The following is a 14,688-nucleotide window of genomic DNA, read 5'->3' on the forward strand; positions in this document are numbered from 1 at the left end:
AAAAAAAAGTGAATCCAAAATGCAAAAGTATTTGAAAAGATGTGGAATGCTCAAGACATGACTGAAGCCATGAGCATTGGAGTCCCGTTTTAATTAGAAGAAGCTATAGAACAATAAAATGGAACCCACAGCTAGTGAGTATCAAGGTTTAGATCAGAGTCTGCATGAAGAATCAGTCAAGAGTTAAGATCAAGTTTTAGAAGACTCATAGATAGAAATCTTGTAACTCATAACTGATGGACTTGTTTAGTTTCTTTTTTATTTTGATATAATAGCAGGACAATGGACCGGAGCCTCGACAGAACCTCACCTGACTCCTCAACTCATCATTCCACCATTCTCCTTGAACTACACGCGACCTGATTTTTCTATAACCCGGGATATGTAGGTTGTCCAAAATCAGGACTCGATTGCACCCTATCTTTTATTTTTTTTCCTTTTGAATAATGATTTGGTAAAACAATTAGTCACATGACTCACTTGTCTTTGCCCGAAAACTCTTCATGTTTTCAAGCAAAGAGAGGCAGTTGTGAGCACCTAATTTTTGACTATATTTAAATTTTTATCACCTTTTACTATGTAAATATTTTCAGAAATTTAATATATATATTTTTAGCTTTGTTACATTTCTTTTAGGGTACAAATTAATAATAATTTAAAATTTCAATTACTACTATAAGTATTATTTTTATTTTTATCTTTATTTTAAATAAAATGAATTAAAAAACCAAAAAAAATAAAAATTATTTAATTAATTTTTATTTTATTTATTTTTCAAAAAAATAAAAATTCGGATGGAAATTAAAAAATAGTAAAAGTAGAAATATAAAATTAAAAAATAAAAGTAAAAGTAGGTAGAAATTGTTTAATAAAAAAAAGTAAAAGAAAGTAGAAAATAAAAAAAATAAAAGCAAAAACAATGTGGAAATTTAAAAAAAAGAAAAGTAAAATAAATTTGGAATTAAAAAATAAAAGTAAGTGTATCTGATTTTTTTTTAATAAAAGTAAAAGTAAGTGAAAAGTAAAAAAAAGAAAAGTAAAATAAGTGGGAAATAAAAAAAGAAAAGTAAAAAAAGTGAGATTTTAAATATATTAAAAGTAAACAAAGTGAGAAATTAAAAAATAAAAGTAAAGAAAAGTGGGGAATTATTATTTTAAAAAAATAAGAAAAATGGGAAGTGAAAATTCTTTTTAATTAAAAAATAAAATAAATAAATAAATAAATAAATAATCTGAAAAATCCAAAAATTTTTCTATAAATAGAAGTGAAATGTGAGAAAAAAAAGGGAGAGAAGGAGAAAAAAAAGAGGAATGAGGGAATTGAGAGAAATTTATTTTCTTCTTCTAGGATAAGGGAATTTCTACTTGTGTCATTCTTTCTTCGTCTTTCTTTCAAAAATCCAGACTAAAATTCCAGCAAAAAATCAACACATAACACCTCATCTTCCTCCATGAATCACCAGCTGAAATTTACCCAAACACTAAAACAAAAGAGTTTCAATTGAGGTTAGAAGCTCCGTCGAGGTTCTCGATACCGTTTCGGTTGTGGTTAATTCGTACAAAAGTCCATCAGAGCTTTGTTCATGTTGTACCGAAGAATATTTAGCTATTGAAAGGTCCAATTTTTTGTTCTTCAGTTTTCGGATTCCAATTCATATTATGTTTGCTATAAGTTTGAATGTTTTTTTTTTTTGCTTAAAGATTGATTCACGATTGGTTTACTGTTTCACTTGTTATTTTTAAGAATATTTTAGTCTAATTACTTACTGTTTTTAGTTTTAGTTAATTAGCATGCCTTGAAGTCCTTGGTTAATTTTTTTGGTGTTAAGACGTGAGTTTTGCTTCACCGGTATCGTTATTTTAGAATGATTGTTAGTGCTAAGAATATGGGCTCAAAGCTTAATTGGTAAATGAATTATTTCCTAATTGGGCCATACATTAATGTCTTGAAAAATGAGTTGGACATTCACATGAAATGATTGGGCTTTAGAAATTACTTTTTAATGATAAGAACGATTGGATTAATTAATATATTACTATCACTTGGGGCATATTCTATAGATTATAAGATGAATTAAAAGAACCTTTTGATCATCAAGTACTAAATGATCCATTAGCAATTAAGACATATCATCCACAAATAAATTCTATAATCTATTGCTTTCACAATAATCTCAAATTAGTTTAGGAAGATAGACTCATAAACATTCGTAGCTTGCTTTAGGCGCGATTAATAAATCATCGTGACTATGGGTTCGGTTCCCGTGGCATAGTCATGATATGTAAACCCCAACTCAAGTGCGCGTTTCACGCGACTTGACTTCAACTTCGAATAATAATAAAAATAAGCATGTTGTAAATCGCGGGTGCGTTTCACGTGACGCGATTCACAATATATATAAAAACAAATGAGTGTGCGACATCGCAACTTGTTCAAATAAGTTCCATAAATAATTAAAAGCGGTTAAAAGTTAAAAATACACAATAGGTTTTAAGTATTTATTAAATCGGATAATTAGGCCAATCATTAATAGTTGAGCAACCGTGTTAAAACCACGGAACTCGGGAGTGCCTCGCACCTTCTCCTTGGTTAACAGAATTCCTTACCTGGTCTTCTGTATTCGCAGACCACAAAAATAGAGTCAAATTTCCTCGATTTGGGATTTAAAATAAACCGGTGACTTGGGACACCATAAATTATTCCAAGTGGCGACTCTGACTGAAACAAATAATTCCATTTCGAATAATGCCACTTTAATTAAAAAAACTCCTCTACCCCTATCCCCTCGGGAAAAAGGAGGTATGACAACTCACATATGCAGAAGATGAAAGTAACAAATATGAGGATGTTGAGGTGGATGTGTGGGCATACTAGGATGGATAAGATTAGGAATGATGATATTTGGGAGAAGGTGGGCGTGGCTCCCATTGATAACAAGATGCGGGAAGCGAGGCTTAGATGGTTCGGACACGTTCAGAGGAGAAGCCCAGACGCTTCGGTAAGGAGGTGTGAGCGACTGGCCTTGGAAGGCTCGAGAAGAGATAGAGGGAGGCCTAAGAAGTATTGGGGAGAGGTAATCGGGCAGGACATAGCGAGGCTTCAGATTTTCGAGGACATGGCCCTTGATAGGGAACTGTGGAGGTCGAGTATTAGGGTTGTAGGTTAGGAGGTAGTTGAGTCTTTCCTTAGTTCGTATATTTATGAGGCTAGTTTGGTAGGATTTTTGTCTGAGACAACTATTGGCAATGTTATGTCTTACTACTCTTTCGTTTCATAGAGCCGACTCTATTTTATGGTTTCCGCTTTTGCTCTGCACCTATTTTCTGGCATTCATGATGTTGTTAATTTCTTTTCTTATGGTATCTGTTGGTGGTACTGATATTGTCTCTTTTCTTTTCTTTTCTTTTCTTTTCTCTTCGTCTTCTTGAGCCGAGAGTCTTTCAGAAACAGTCTCTCTACTCTTCGGGGTAGGGATAAGGTCTGCGTACACACTACCTTCCCCAGACCCCACTAGTGGGATTTTACTGGATTGTTGTTGTTGTTGGATTCAGGATGCTAATCATTTTAAGTTATTGGGATCTAAATTAATAATTCGTACATATTTAATAAATTTTTAAGATAAATATAGAGTTCAAACCAAAACTACTGAGTTCATCTAAACCCGCTCCCGGCACATCTCCGCCCGTGTAAGTAGCTTAGTATGGTCAAGCATGAAATCCGGTGTTCTAATCCAGCTATTTGTCTCATTAATCGAAAGGGTTGGCACTTAAAAACCACTGCAAACTCTTTGCAGAAGATTGTAATTCATTTACCAAACATAAAAGCATTTGTTCATTTATAGAAGGTTTAGAAGAGAGAACGATTACTAGTAGTAGCAACTAGCAATCCCATCATTGGTCTTACTTTGATTTTTCACTATTTTGTTTTGAATAATTTATTGTGGCTAAAATGTTATTATTATTACAGAATTTTTAACAACAATCCAATATAATTTTATTAGTGGAGTCTGGGGAGGGTAGTATGTACGCAGACCTTATCCCTACCTTACCCCTATCCTGGGGTAGAGAGGCTGTTTCCGATAGACCATCGGCTCCCTCTCTCCAAGAACTCCCCACCTTGCTATTGGGATAACTCGAACTCACAACCTCTTGGTTGGAAGTGGAGGGTGCTCACTACTAGAGCAACCCACTCTTGTAAGTATTACAGAACTTTTAATGTGTGACAAAAAACTTATGACTAACTACAAAAATTTATTGTAGCAATAAATTTGTAGGTATTTAGGTAATTATTGTTACGATAGTTAACAATTATAGAAAAAATAAGGAATTAGTTTTGCCAATTTAATTTTCGTAGCTATGAAATTTTACAACTTTTTAATTAGCCATGAAATTTCAATTTTTGTGGTTATTTTTAGGTATTAGCTACGATTTTAAATTAGTAACTGAGATTTTATAGCTATAGATATATTATGTTGTAGTGACTATAAAAAGGTATAAACATCCGATATGAGTAAGCTTAATAGCAATATCTTGTCAATTAAAGTTAAATACCGCAAATTATGTTTCACTTCAATCATCTTTATTCAAATTAAGTGTATGTTACCTCCTACCACTACCATTTGTAATATTTAATTTAAATTTTTTTGTTCATGACTATCGGCAAACACTATCTCCACGCTTCACTTCCAATCTTCTACTACCATCAAACTTCGCCAGCTTCACTTTCAATCAAGATAGAAGACAATGTCTGAATCGCCTCAAATAAGATAGTAGAAAGTCCTACTTCCTATGTCCCAATTTATTTTATGTGTAATGTATTTATTTTAATCTGTTCTAAAAAGAAATATATTAATAAAAATGTCATATACTAATTGTTTCTTTGCACTCTTTTCTTTGAAATGATTATGTGTTAGTGGAAACATCTATATTGGATGCCAGGCTCACTTCCATCAACATATATCATATAACATGCACGATCGACTGGCTTATTTGATTTCACTTTCTTTGGTTTTAGTCATTTCATGTGTACTCTTAAGATAATGTTATTATTGTCGTTTCCCTCTATTGGAGCTTAGTTTTTAATTAAAATCTCATGTAAGATTGCTTGGTTATGACACCTAGTCGTAGATATAAAATTATAGGTATGAGTTCATCCAAATCCAACAATTTTAGAGGGGACCTTATACATGTATTAAAATATTCAATAAGTTAATTCTGCACTCAATAATAATTCAAATGAATGGTACGGGTAGAATTCCGAACTCGAAATCATAAAGTTCAAAGTCCTCAAACGCCTATTTAGGTTTCAATCACACCATGATCGCAACCAAATATCAAGCTAGTCCTATCAAATTTATGACAAAAGAATTGCATGCATATACCTCGAAAAGATATAATATATTCACGTATAGATGCTGACTTGTATATCAAATACATCCAAATTGATTTAAATCTTAGTTTGAAATACTGTAGTAGAAAAAATAAAACCTTCATCACCTCTAAAAAAATTTCATACTCAACCAATAGTGATATTGTGATTTGTGAGATGAGACATGGTTGAAAGTGGATATATTTTAAAATCTAAGGGACAATATTCTATTTTCAAATAAGCACGATAATATTGGACGTCATAGTCATAATTAATTGTCACAGTCCACCCCAATTGACCTCAGTAAATTATAAATCGATGTAGTAGGATTTGATCCAACGCAATCAAGCTAGGAGCACAGCTTGTTGCTGTTGTTTTAAAACTTTCTTTCAGTGGCGGATGTAAAGCACAGGCACTGAACTTAGATGAACCTAATATTTTCAATACAAAATATATATTCAAAAATCAATAAAATTTTAACGAATATTAATTTTGGAACTCATAATTTCACAAGTGTAATGGGTTCAGTTGTGAGAACATATAGATTGAAGCATTAAATTAAACTGCTTTTCTTCTTCCTGCCATTATCTTATTTAGAGTGGAAAAAGTAAATTTAATTTCTTGAAGTGCATGTATCTTTCACTAGTCATGTTTTGTGTATCGTGATGTTACACGGCAAGAGGTTTGGGAAAATCTCAGTTGGTTATTTGACGCAGTACTGTTAATTTGATTTTCCATTGAATAGTTGGGATCAATATGTGAATATGGGAAGGGAACTATTGGAACAACGGTAAAGTTATTTTCGTGTGACCTATAGGTCATGGATTTGAGTCGTAGAAGTAACCATTATTGTTTGCATTAGAGTAGGTTGTCTACATTACACTCCTTGAGGTACGGACCTTCCTCGAGCCTTGCGTGAATCCGAGATGCTTTGTACGCCGGGCTGCCCTATTTTATTTCATTTATTGATGCAGTCCGCATGAAAAAATAGAGAAGATTGACACCACCAACTTGGCCATCGTTATCACAATCTCAAAGACTTGTGGGATATGTTAGTTTCTTTCTTGTAACTTATCATGATGACTCGTGATTATTATCAGTATATCAACTTTTGACATTACATGCAGCAGACAATCTATACAAATTAACCACATACAGGAAAAATTGATATAAGTGTGAATGTGTGATAGTGATACCATCATACCAACTAGTTGGGTGGATAACTAGACTGAAATTCGTGCAGTTATTTTTCAACTGCTTTACTGCATTTTTAAGCTCTTGTCTATTTTTCAACTACTTTGCAAAACCTGGCTATATACTGAATAGCAGCCTAAAAGTGGCTAGCTTGTATACCCTCTCATCTCATTTTATTTGCCAAGTTGGCCCAAAACTCTTTACAGACCAAATGCCTGAATTCGTCTTTGCTGGCCCATTACAATATACAAGTTCCGAACTTCAAAAATCAGAGGTGGACTTTTGTGGCAGAAGTTATTTGGAGGAGCTTATTAGCTTCCAGACTTAATACAAAGGCTAAGAGAAAAAAGAACAGAGGTATGACTGGCATAATATCTACGATTGGATTCAAAAAAGCATAGGCCTCGGGCAATTTGCCGAAGAAAAAACTACTCGAAAAAAGGGTCGAATTAAGACAGATACCGATCAAACTAAAGGTATTAAGCATAACAGACTTTTTGTTCTTGGAGATAATTGCATTTTGATTGAGTTATTGATATAAGGAAAAGGAAAGTAAGTAAGGTAAACAAAAAATACTTCTTTTTCTTTGAACCCACCCAATCAAAAATCCTCCTTTTCTCAAAGGAGAATCGAAAAAATCATATTTTCATACAATATCTTAATTGAATTATATGTAATGATCAATAAATTAAGTTGAATTCTATATCTACACATACCAAAAACATCGCAAAATCCTAGTACCAATCTAATCTATTCTATAGATATTTGGACTAGAGTTGACAAACAAACAAAACCAGCAATATACTTTCTTAGTATCGAATAGAAATCTAAATGGGGCGTGGCCAAGTGGTAAGGCAACGGGTTTTGGTCCCGCTATTCGGAGGTTCGAATCCTTCCGTCCCAGAACATATATATATTCTATGAGACTATAGATTGCTTTTTTAACAATGTTCTGTTTAAAATCGAAATGTTAGCTGGAATGTGATTGTTGTTTCTGATTTTTTTCTTTGATGAATCATTTTTTTTTCAAAAACTGAATCGAGATGCGAAAGAATCTATATTCCCTATCTCGTATTCTCTATCCCCTAAATTAGCCTAATTAGATTCCATTTTCTTTTTTTGTGGATTTCTTGGCTTTTCGCCAAGAGGGGGTTTTTGGTACTAATTAAATTCACTAAGTCTCTTAATTCTTAATCAATGAGTTAGGCTAAAATATCAAAAAATAGGAGCAAAAACTTGACTTAATCTGGACTTGTTTGGTTTTGTGCCTAGACAGCTCGCATTTCGTAACAATCAAAAAGACTAGGGCACCCCCTTCTTTTCTTTTGATTTATGTTGCATCAGTCCCATAGAATGGGGTAGATAGGAGTTAATCAGTAATGGGAAGGCATTCATTTCAATATCTATAAACGGTGACAGTTGCTCAGTCTATTTGATCGAATTGATAGATATGAAAACCTCCCCATTCTTTGGATTTTATCAATCAGATGAAAAAAAAATTGGATTTGTTGTTTGGTGTATTTATTTATTTTAGATCATTGAAATCGTTGATGATTCAATTAAAAAAGAAAGACTTATCTTTTTTCCTAAGATGATCAAAAATGATCTTTAACTATCAAATTTTCTTCAAATAATGATGTCGAAAAGGGAACTTTCTAAATTTAGGAAATTTAGAAATATAAATAGTTTTAATCATTCCTTATAAGCTGAATCTTTGCTATTTGAAGAAGTATGAAATAGGTCAATCTCTCCTATTGAGTCACGTGAAGATGCAGAATCAAAAAGAACTCATTTATTCGTCTTATTTATTATTATTTATATATTAAATATTAATAAATATGTTAATGTTAGATAAATTAATATTAGCGATGGGGTCTTACTAAAGAAAAATATTTATCCACCTATCTCTATAGTAACCTATATCTATAGTATATAGATATAGAACAAAGTATAGATTATGGTGTTTATACATCAGCCCAACCAATGACTATTCATGATTCCATAATTGAATCAATTCCATACCGGTTCTTAGAGGAATGTTATGGTAAAACTTCGTTTGAAACGATGTGGTAGAAAGCAACGTGCGACTTGAAGGACAGGATCCGTTGTGGATTTGTACATCCACCATTTTATGTAGGAATGAAGGTGCTCTTGGCTCGACATCATTGGTTCTGTTTCACTAGAACCCCTCTTTTTTTGTTGTCTTGGAATGTAAATAGTCCATGATGGAGCTCGAGTAGAAAGTATTAATTTATTTCTCGGGGCAAGGGTCTAGGGTTAATGCCAATCAATAAAAAAATTGGAACAACTTCGTAAATATATTTTCGGTATGGAAATCGAAAGAATCCAATTTGAGCAAGTTTCCAATTCAAAAATTTCTTGGAATTGACCAAACTTTTTCGATCCAAAGTGTTTCACGCGGGAATCCATCGTCTGTAGGATTCTTTCATAGAAATCGCAAAAGGGGTATGTTGCTGCCATTTTGAAAGGATTAAAAAGCACCGAAGTAATGTCTAAACCCAATGATTTAAAATAAAACAAAGATAAAGGATCCCAGAACAAGGAAACACCTTTTTTATTGTCTTAATAGCTGGATCAGACTGAAGAATCCAAATCCATTTTAAACGAGACAAACATAAAAGGAGGAAAGACCGCTCAATAAATGAAATTGCCGAAAGATTTTCCTTTGAACTGTTTGAAAATTATCCAACTTGAGTTATGAGAGTACGAATGGTTTGTTTTTCGTTTTCAGGAAGAAAGAAGAAAAAAAAGACTTATATCTTTAATTGATTTGATCATTTTATGGACCCAGTTGTCATTTCTTAGATAGAATTCCATACAGAGACAAAACCTCGAATCAATCATTTTTCTCGAGCCGTACGAGGAGAAAGCTTCCTATACGTTTCTAGGGGGGGTGTTGTTCATCTACATCTATCCCAATGAGCCGTCTATCGAATCGTTGCAATTGATGTTCGATCCCGAAGAGAAGGAAAAGATCTTCGGAAAGTGGGTTTTTATGATCCGATAAAAAATCAAACTTATTTAAATGTTCCTGCTATTTTATATTTCCTTGAAAAAGGGGCTCAACCTACAGGAACTGTTCAGGATATTTTAAAGAAGGCGGAGGTTTTTAAGGAACTTCGTCCTAATCAATCCTAATCAACCGAAATTCAATTAAGGAAATAAATTAAGGAAATACAAAAAAGGGGGTAGTCATTTGTATATAACTTTGTATGACTTTTCTCTTCTATTTTTTTGTATTTCCTCCCTTTCCCTTTCTATTTGTATTTTTTTATCATTGCTTCCATTGAATTCCGTGTTCTATAACGACAAAACCTCTTATTTTATTGATCCTCGAAATATAAAATTCGGGCATTTCCTTCAATTGGGTGGTTTTCCGTTTTTCATTGGAACTCTACTAAAACTAAAAAAGAAATCAAGTTTGCTTATCTCACTTAACTTGATTGAATCCATTATGGATTAAATAAATCTAAGTAAATTGTAGTTTTGTTTTCCACTTAATTTATTCTCCCATCTATACTTTTTTGTATCTATTTTATTTGGATTAGATTTGTAGTGCCAACCCAACACAAGTCTTTTTTTTTTAATATTTTTTATTGTTGTCAATTGAAATTTCTTTTGTTTTTTTTTCAATATTTATATTGACAACAGTGTATCGAACAAATATAATTCATTGTGATAAATGAAGTGGATCTATTTAGTTTTATTTTATGTTTTAAATTAATTCGAAAATGTGAATGTATTTTTTGAGATTTCTTCCTTCAATGGTTTTTGGTTATCTTGTCTAATTTCTTTATTTCTTTTTCTTCGGATTGTATCTACACAATTTTTTCGATATTTTCTTCGGGTTGCTAACTCAACGGTAGAGTACTCGGCTTTTAAGTGCGGCTAGTCTCTTTTACACATATGGATGAAGTGAGGGACTCGTCCATACTCTCGGTAAAGTTTGGAAGACCACGACTGATCCTGAAAGGGAATGAATGGTAAAAATAGCATGTCGTATCAACGGAAAGTTCTGAGAATATTTCATTGTTCCTATATGGGTATAAAACCGTGTTAGAATTCTTGGAACGGAACAAAATAAAGTTGGGTCGAATGAATAAATGGATAGGGCTGCGGTTTCAATTAAATTATAGGGAAAGAAAAAGCAACGAGCTTTTGTTCTTAATTTGAATGATTCCCGATCTAATTAGACGTTAAAAATTTATTAGTGCCTGATGCGGGAAGGGTTTCTTGTCCCATGAGTGGATTCTCGATTTTTTTAATGAATCCTAACTATTACCATTTTCTATTATGGAGATGTGTGTGTAGAAGAAACAGTATATTGATAAAGAAAGTTTTTTCCGAAGTCAAAAGAGCGATTAGGTTGAAAAAATAAAGGATTTCTAACCATCTTATTATCCTATAACACTATAACATAGACCAATTAAACGAAACGAAAAAAAAAGAGATGATAGAGAATCCGGTGAAAAGTTTACCTGTATCCAAGGTATCTATTCTTACTATAATACTTTGTTTTAACTGTATCGCACTATGTATCATTTGATAACCCTCAAAATCTTCCATCTTTGGTTCAAATCGAATTTCAAATGGAGGAAATCCAAAGATATTTACAGCCAGATAGATCGCAACAACACAACTTCCTATATCCACTTATCTTTCAGGAGTATATTTATGCACTTGCTCATGATCATGGTTTAAATAGAAATAGGTCGATTTTGTTGGAAAATCCAGGTTATAACAATAAATTAAGTTTCCTAATTGTGAAACGTTTAATTACTCGAATGTATCAACAGAATCATTTTCTTATTTCTACTAATGATTCTAACAAAAATGAATTTTTGGGGTGCAACAAGAGTTTGTATTCTCAAATGATATCAGAGGGATTTGCGTTTATTGTGGAAATTCCGTTTTCTCTACGATTAATATCTTCTTTATCTTCTTTCGAAGGCAAAAAGATTTTTAAATCTCATAATTTACGATCAATTCATTCAACATTTCCTTTTTTAGAGGACAATTTTTCACATCTAAATTATGTATTAGATATACTAATACCCTACCCCGTTCATCTGGAAATCTTGGTTCAAACTCTTCGCTATTGGGTAAAAGATGCCTCTTCTTTACATTTATTACGATTCTTTCTCCATGAATATTGGAATTTGAATAGTCTTATTACTTCAAAGAAGCCCGGTTACTCCTTTTCAAAAAAAAAGCAAAGATTCTTCTTCTTCTTATATAATTCTTATGTATATGAATGTGAATCCACTTTCGTCTTTCTACGGAACCAATCTTCTCATTTACGATCAACATCTTTTGGAGCCCTTCTTGAACGAATATATTTCTATGGAAAAATAGAACGTCTTATAGAAGTCTTTGCTAAGGATTTTCAGGTTACCCTATGTTTATTCAAGGATCCTTTCATGCATTATGTTAGGTATCAAGGAAAATCAATTCTGGCTTCAAAAGGGACGTTTCTTTTGATGAATAAATGGAAATTTTACCTTGTCAATTTTTGGCAATGTCATTTTTCTCTGTGCTTTCACACAGGAAGGATCCATATAAACCAATTATCCAATCATTCCCGTGACTTTATGGGCTATCTTTCAAGTGTGCGACTAAATTCTTCAATGGTACGTAGTCAAATGTTAGAAAATTCGTTTCTAATCAATAATGCAATTAAGAAGTTCGATACCCTTGTTCCAATTATTCCTTTGATTGGATCATTAGCTAAAGCAAACTTTTGTACCGTATTAGGGCATCCCATTAGTAAACCGGTTTGGTCCGATTTATCAGATTCTGATATTATTGACCGATTTGGGCGTATATGCAAAAATCTTTTTCATTATTATAGCGGATCTTCCAAAAAAAAGACTTTATATCGAATAAAGTATATACTTCGACTTTCTTGTGCTAGAACTTTAGCTCGGAAACACAAAAGTACTGTACGCGCTTTTTTGAAAAGATCGGGCTCGGAATTATTGGAAGAGTTCTTAACGTCGGAAGAACAAGTTCTTTCTTTGACCTTCCCACGAGCTTCTTCTAATTTGTGGGGAGTATATAGAAGTCGGATTTGGTATTTGGATATTTTTTGTATCAATGATCTGGCGAATTATCAATGATTCATTCTTAGATTTTCTAAATGGAAATTTTTTTCTAAATGATGAAGAGATAAAAAAATTTAACTATTCTGAAATGTTGATTGTAATAGTAATTAAGGGGTAAATCAACTGAGTATTCAACTTTTTAAAGTCTTTCTAATTTCTATAAGAAAGGAACTGATGTATACATAGGGAAAGCCGTGTGCAATGAAAAATGCAAGCACGGCTTGGGGAGGGGTCTTTACTTGTTTATTTTTATTTAATTTAAGATTAACATTTTTTTTTTAACAAGTAACTTATCTACTCCATCCGACTAGTAACTTTAGCATGGGCTCATGAACGTACACCTTTGGCCAATTTGATTCGCTGGAGAGATAAACCAGTGGCCCTTTCCATTGTACAAGCAAGATTGGTTGGATTAGTTCACTTTTCTGTAGGTTATATATTCACTTATGCGGCTTTCTTGATTGCCTCTACGTCGGGCAAATTTGGTTAATATTTTTAATGTGTGTATCCGCGATAATCTCATTTCTTTCGACGGAGAGGGGGTCCACCTTCTTCTATTTCTACATCTAGGATTCGACTTGTATCATGGATACTAATAGGAATTCAACCATTATGGCAAGGAAAAGTTTGATTCAGAGGGAGAAGAAGAGGCAAAAATTGGAACAGAAATATCATTCGATTCGTCGATCCTCAAAAAAAGAAATAAGCAAGGTTCCGTCGTTGAGTGACAAATGGGAAATTTATGGAAAGTTACAATCCCCACCACGGAATAGTGCACCTACACGCCTTCATCGACGTTGTTTTTTGACCGGAAGGCCGAGAGCTAACTATCGGGACTTTGGACTATCCGGACACATACTTCGTGAAATGGTTCATGCATGTTTGTTGCCAGGAGCAACAAGATCAAGTTGGTAAGGATTAACGCTTCATTTCTATTTCTATGGTCGATGATCATAGAAGCCCCTTTACCATTCTGTATAAATGGGCTATTCTATTTGTACAGATAGGGTGGAGGGGCGCATTTAATCCTTGTTTATCTATTAGTTTTCAGTTCTTATCTTCGGCGCGGGGTAGAGCAGTTTGGTAGCTCGCAAGGCTCATAACCTTGAGGTCACGGGTTCAAATCCTGTCTCCGCAACATCTTGTTTTGCCAAACTATTTTAGGGTTGACTCTGTTAACTAGTAATTAATTCCCGCCTTTCGCTTTTTGGGGGTGGAAGGAAAAGGAAAACGTAGGGGAGGGATAGAATCACTACACTATCACGGCCAACTATACCAAATCCTTAATTTAAGGATATATTTAATGCTATTTATGAAATTAAATAATAAATAAATAGTAATAAAATTACTTTATCTTGGATCTTGGGCGGATAGCGGGAATCGAACCCGCATCTTCTCCTTGGCAAAGAGAAATTTTACCATTCGACCATATCCGCATTTTTTTGTTCTTGATACACAATATGTACCCACATATATGATATATAACCGGATCTTTTTTGTGCAGTGCCGGGACACATATTCTCTTCGGAACGATTCCAATTATTTTTTTAATTGTATTCTTTTTATTCAAGAAGTTTGACCCCCCTCTAATTTTTTTGTTTTCTTTATTTGATTTGCGTTTTCTTTGGGGACTTAGATTCCAATTTAATGTGTCTCACAACCGAGAAAAATTAGGGGGGTCATTTTGGTTTTGGGTCTGCGACGAATAGGTTCAAGAGATGAGAGAATTAAGGATACCCACCAGAAAGACTAATCCAATCCATAAGGATGTACCAGAAAATACAATATTTTTGTTACTTGACCAGCCATCAGGAGAAGCAAATACAACGGGTACGCTAATCAATAAGATTAATGAAGTAGCAATTAATGCAAAAACAGCCAATTGGAAAGCAAGAGTCATGCTTTTAATCCTCCAAGCTACCAACAAATGAACTATATACCATTTGATCCCTCTATCAGCCAAAAAATATTAATTGTGATAAAATATGTCATCGAGGGATT

At 33.2% G+C, this 14,688-nt stretch overlaps 2 non-coding genes across 2 annotated transcripts; one reads left to right on the top strand and one right to left on the bottom strand.

Moving 5' to 3' along the window:
- The first annotated feature begins 13,751 nt into the window (after window positions 1-13,751).
- Window positions 13,752-13,825, top strand: TRNAM-CAU (transfer RNA methionine (anticodon CAU)). Its single transcript has one exon. It is a non-coding gene; the product is annotated as a tRNA-Met (tRNA).
- Window positions 13,826-14,052: 227 nt separating this feature from the next.
- Window positions 14,053-14,123, bottom strand: TRNAG-GCC (transfer RNA glycine (anticodon GCC)). Its single transcript has one exon. It is a non-coding gene; the product is annotated as a tRNA-Gly (tRNA).
- Between the last annotated feature and the right edge of the window lie 565 nt (window positions 14,124-14,688).

The sequence above is a fragment of the Nicotiana tomentosiformis genome, chromosome 12 (genome assembly GCF_000390325.3).
Source record: "Nicotiana tomentosiformis chromosome 12, ASM39032v3, whole genome shotgun sequence".
NCBI lineage: Eukaryota > Viridiplantae > Streptophyta > Magnoliopsida > Solanales > Solanaceae > Nicotiana > Nicotiana tomentosiformis.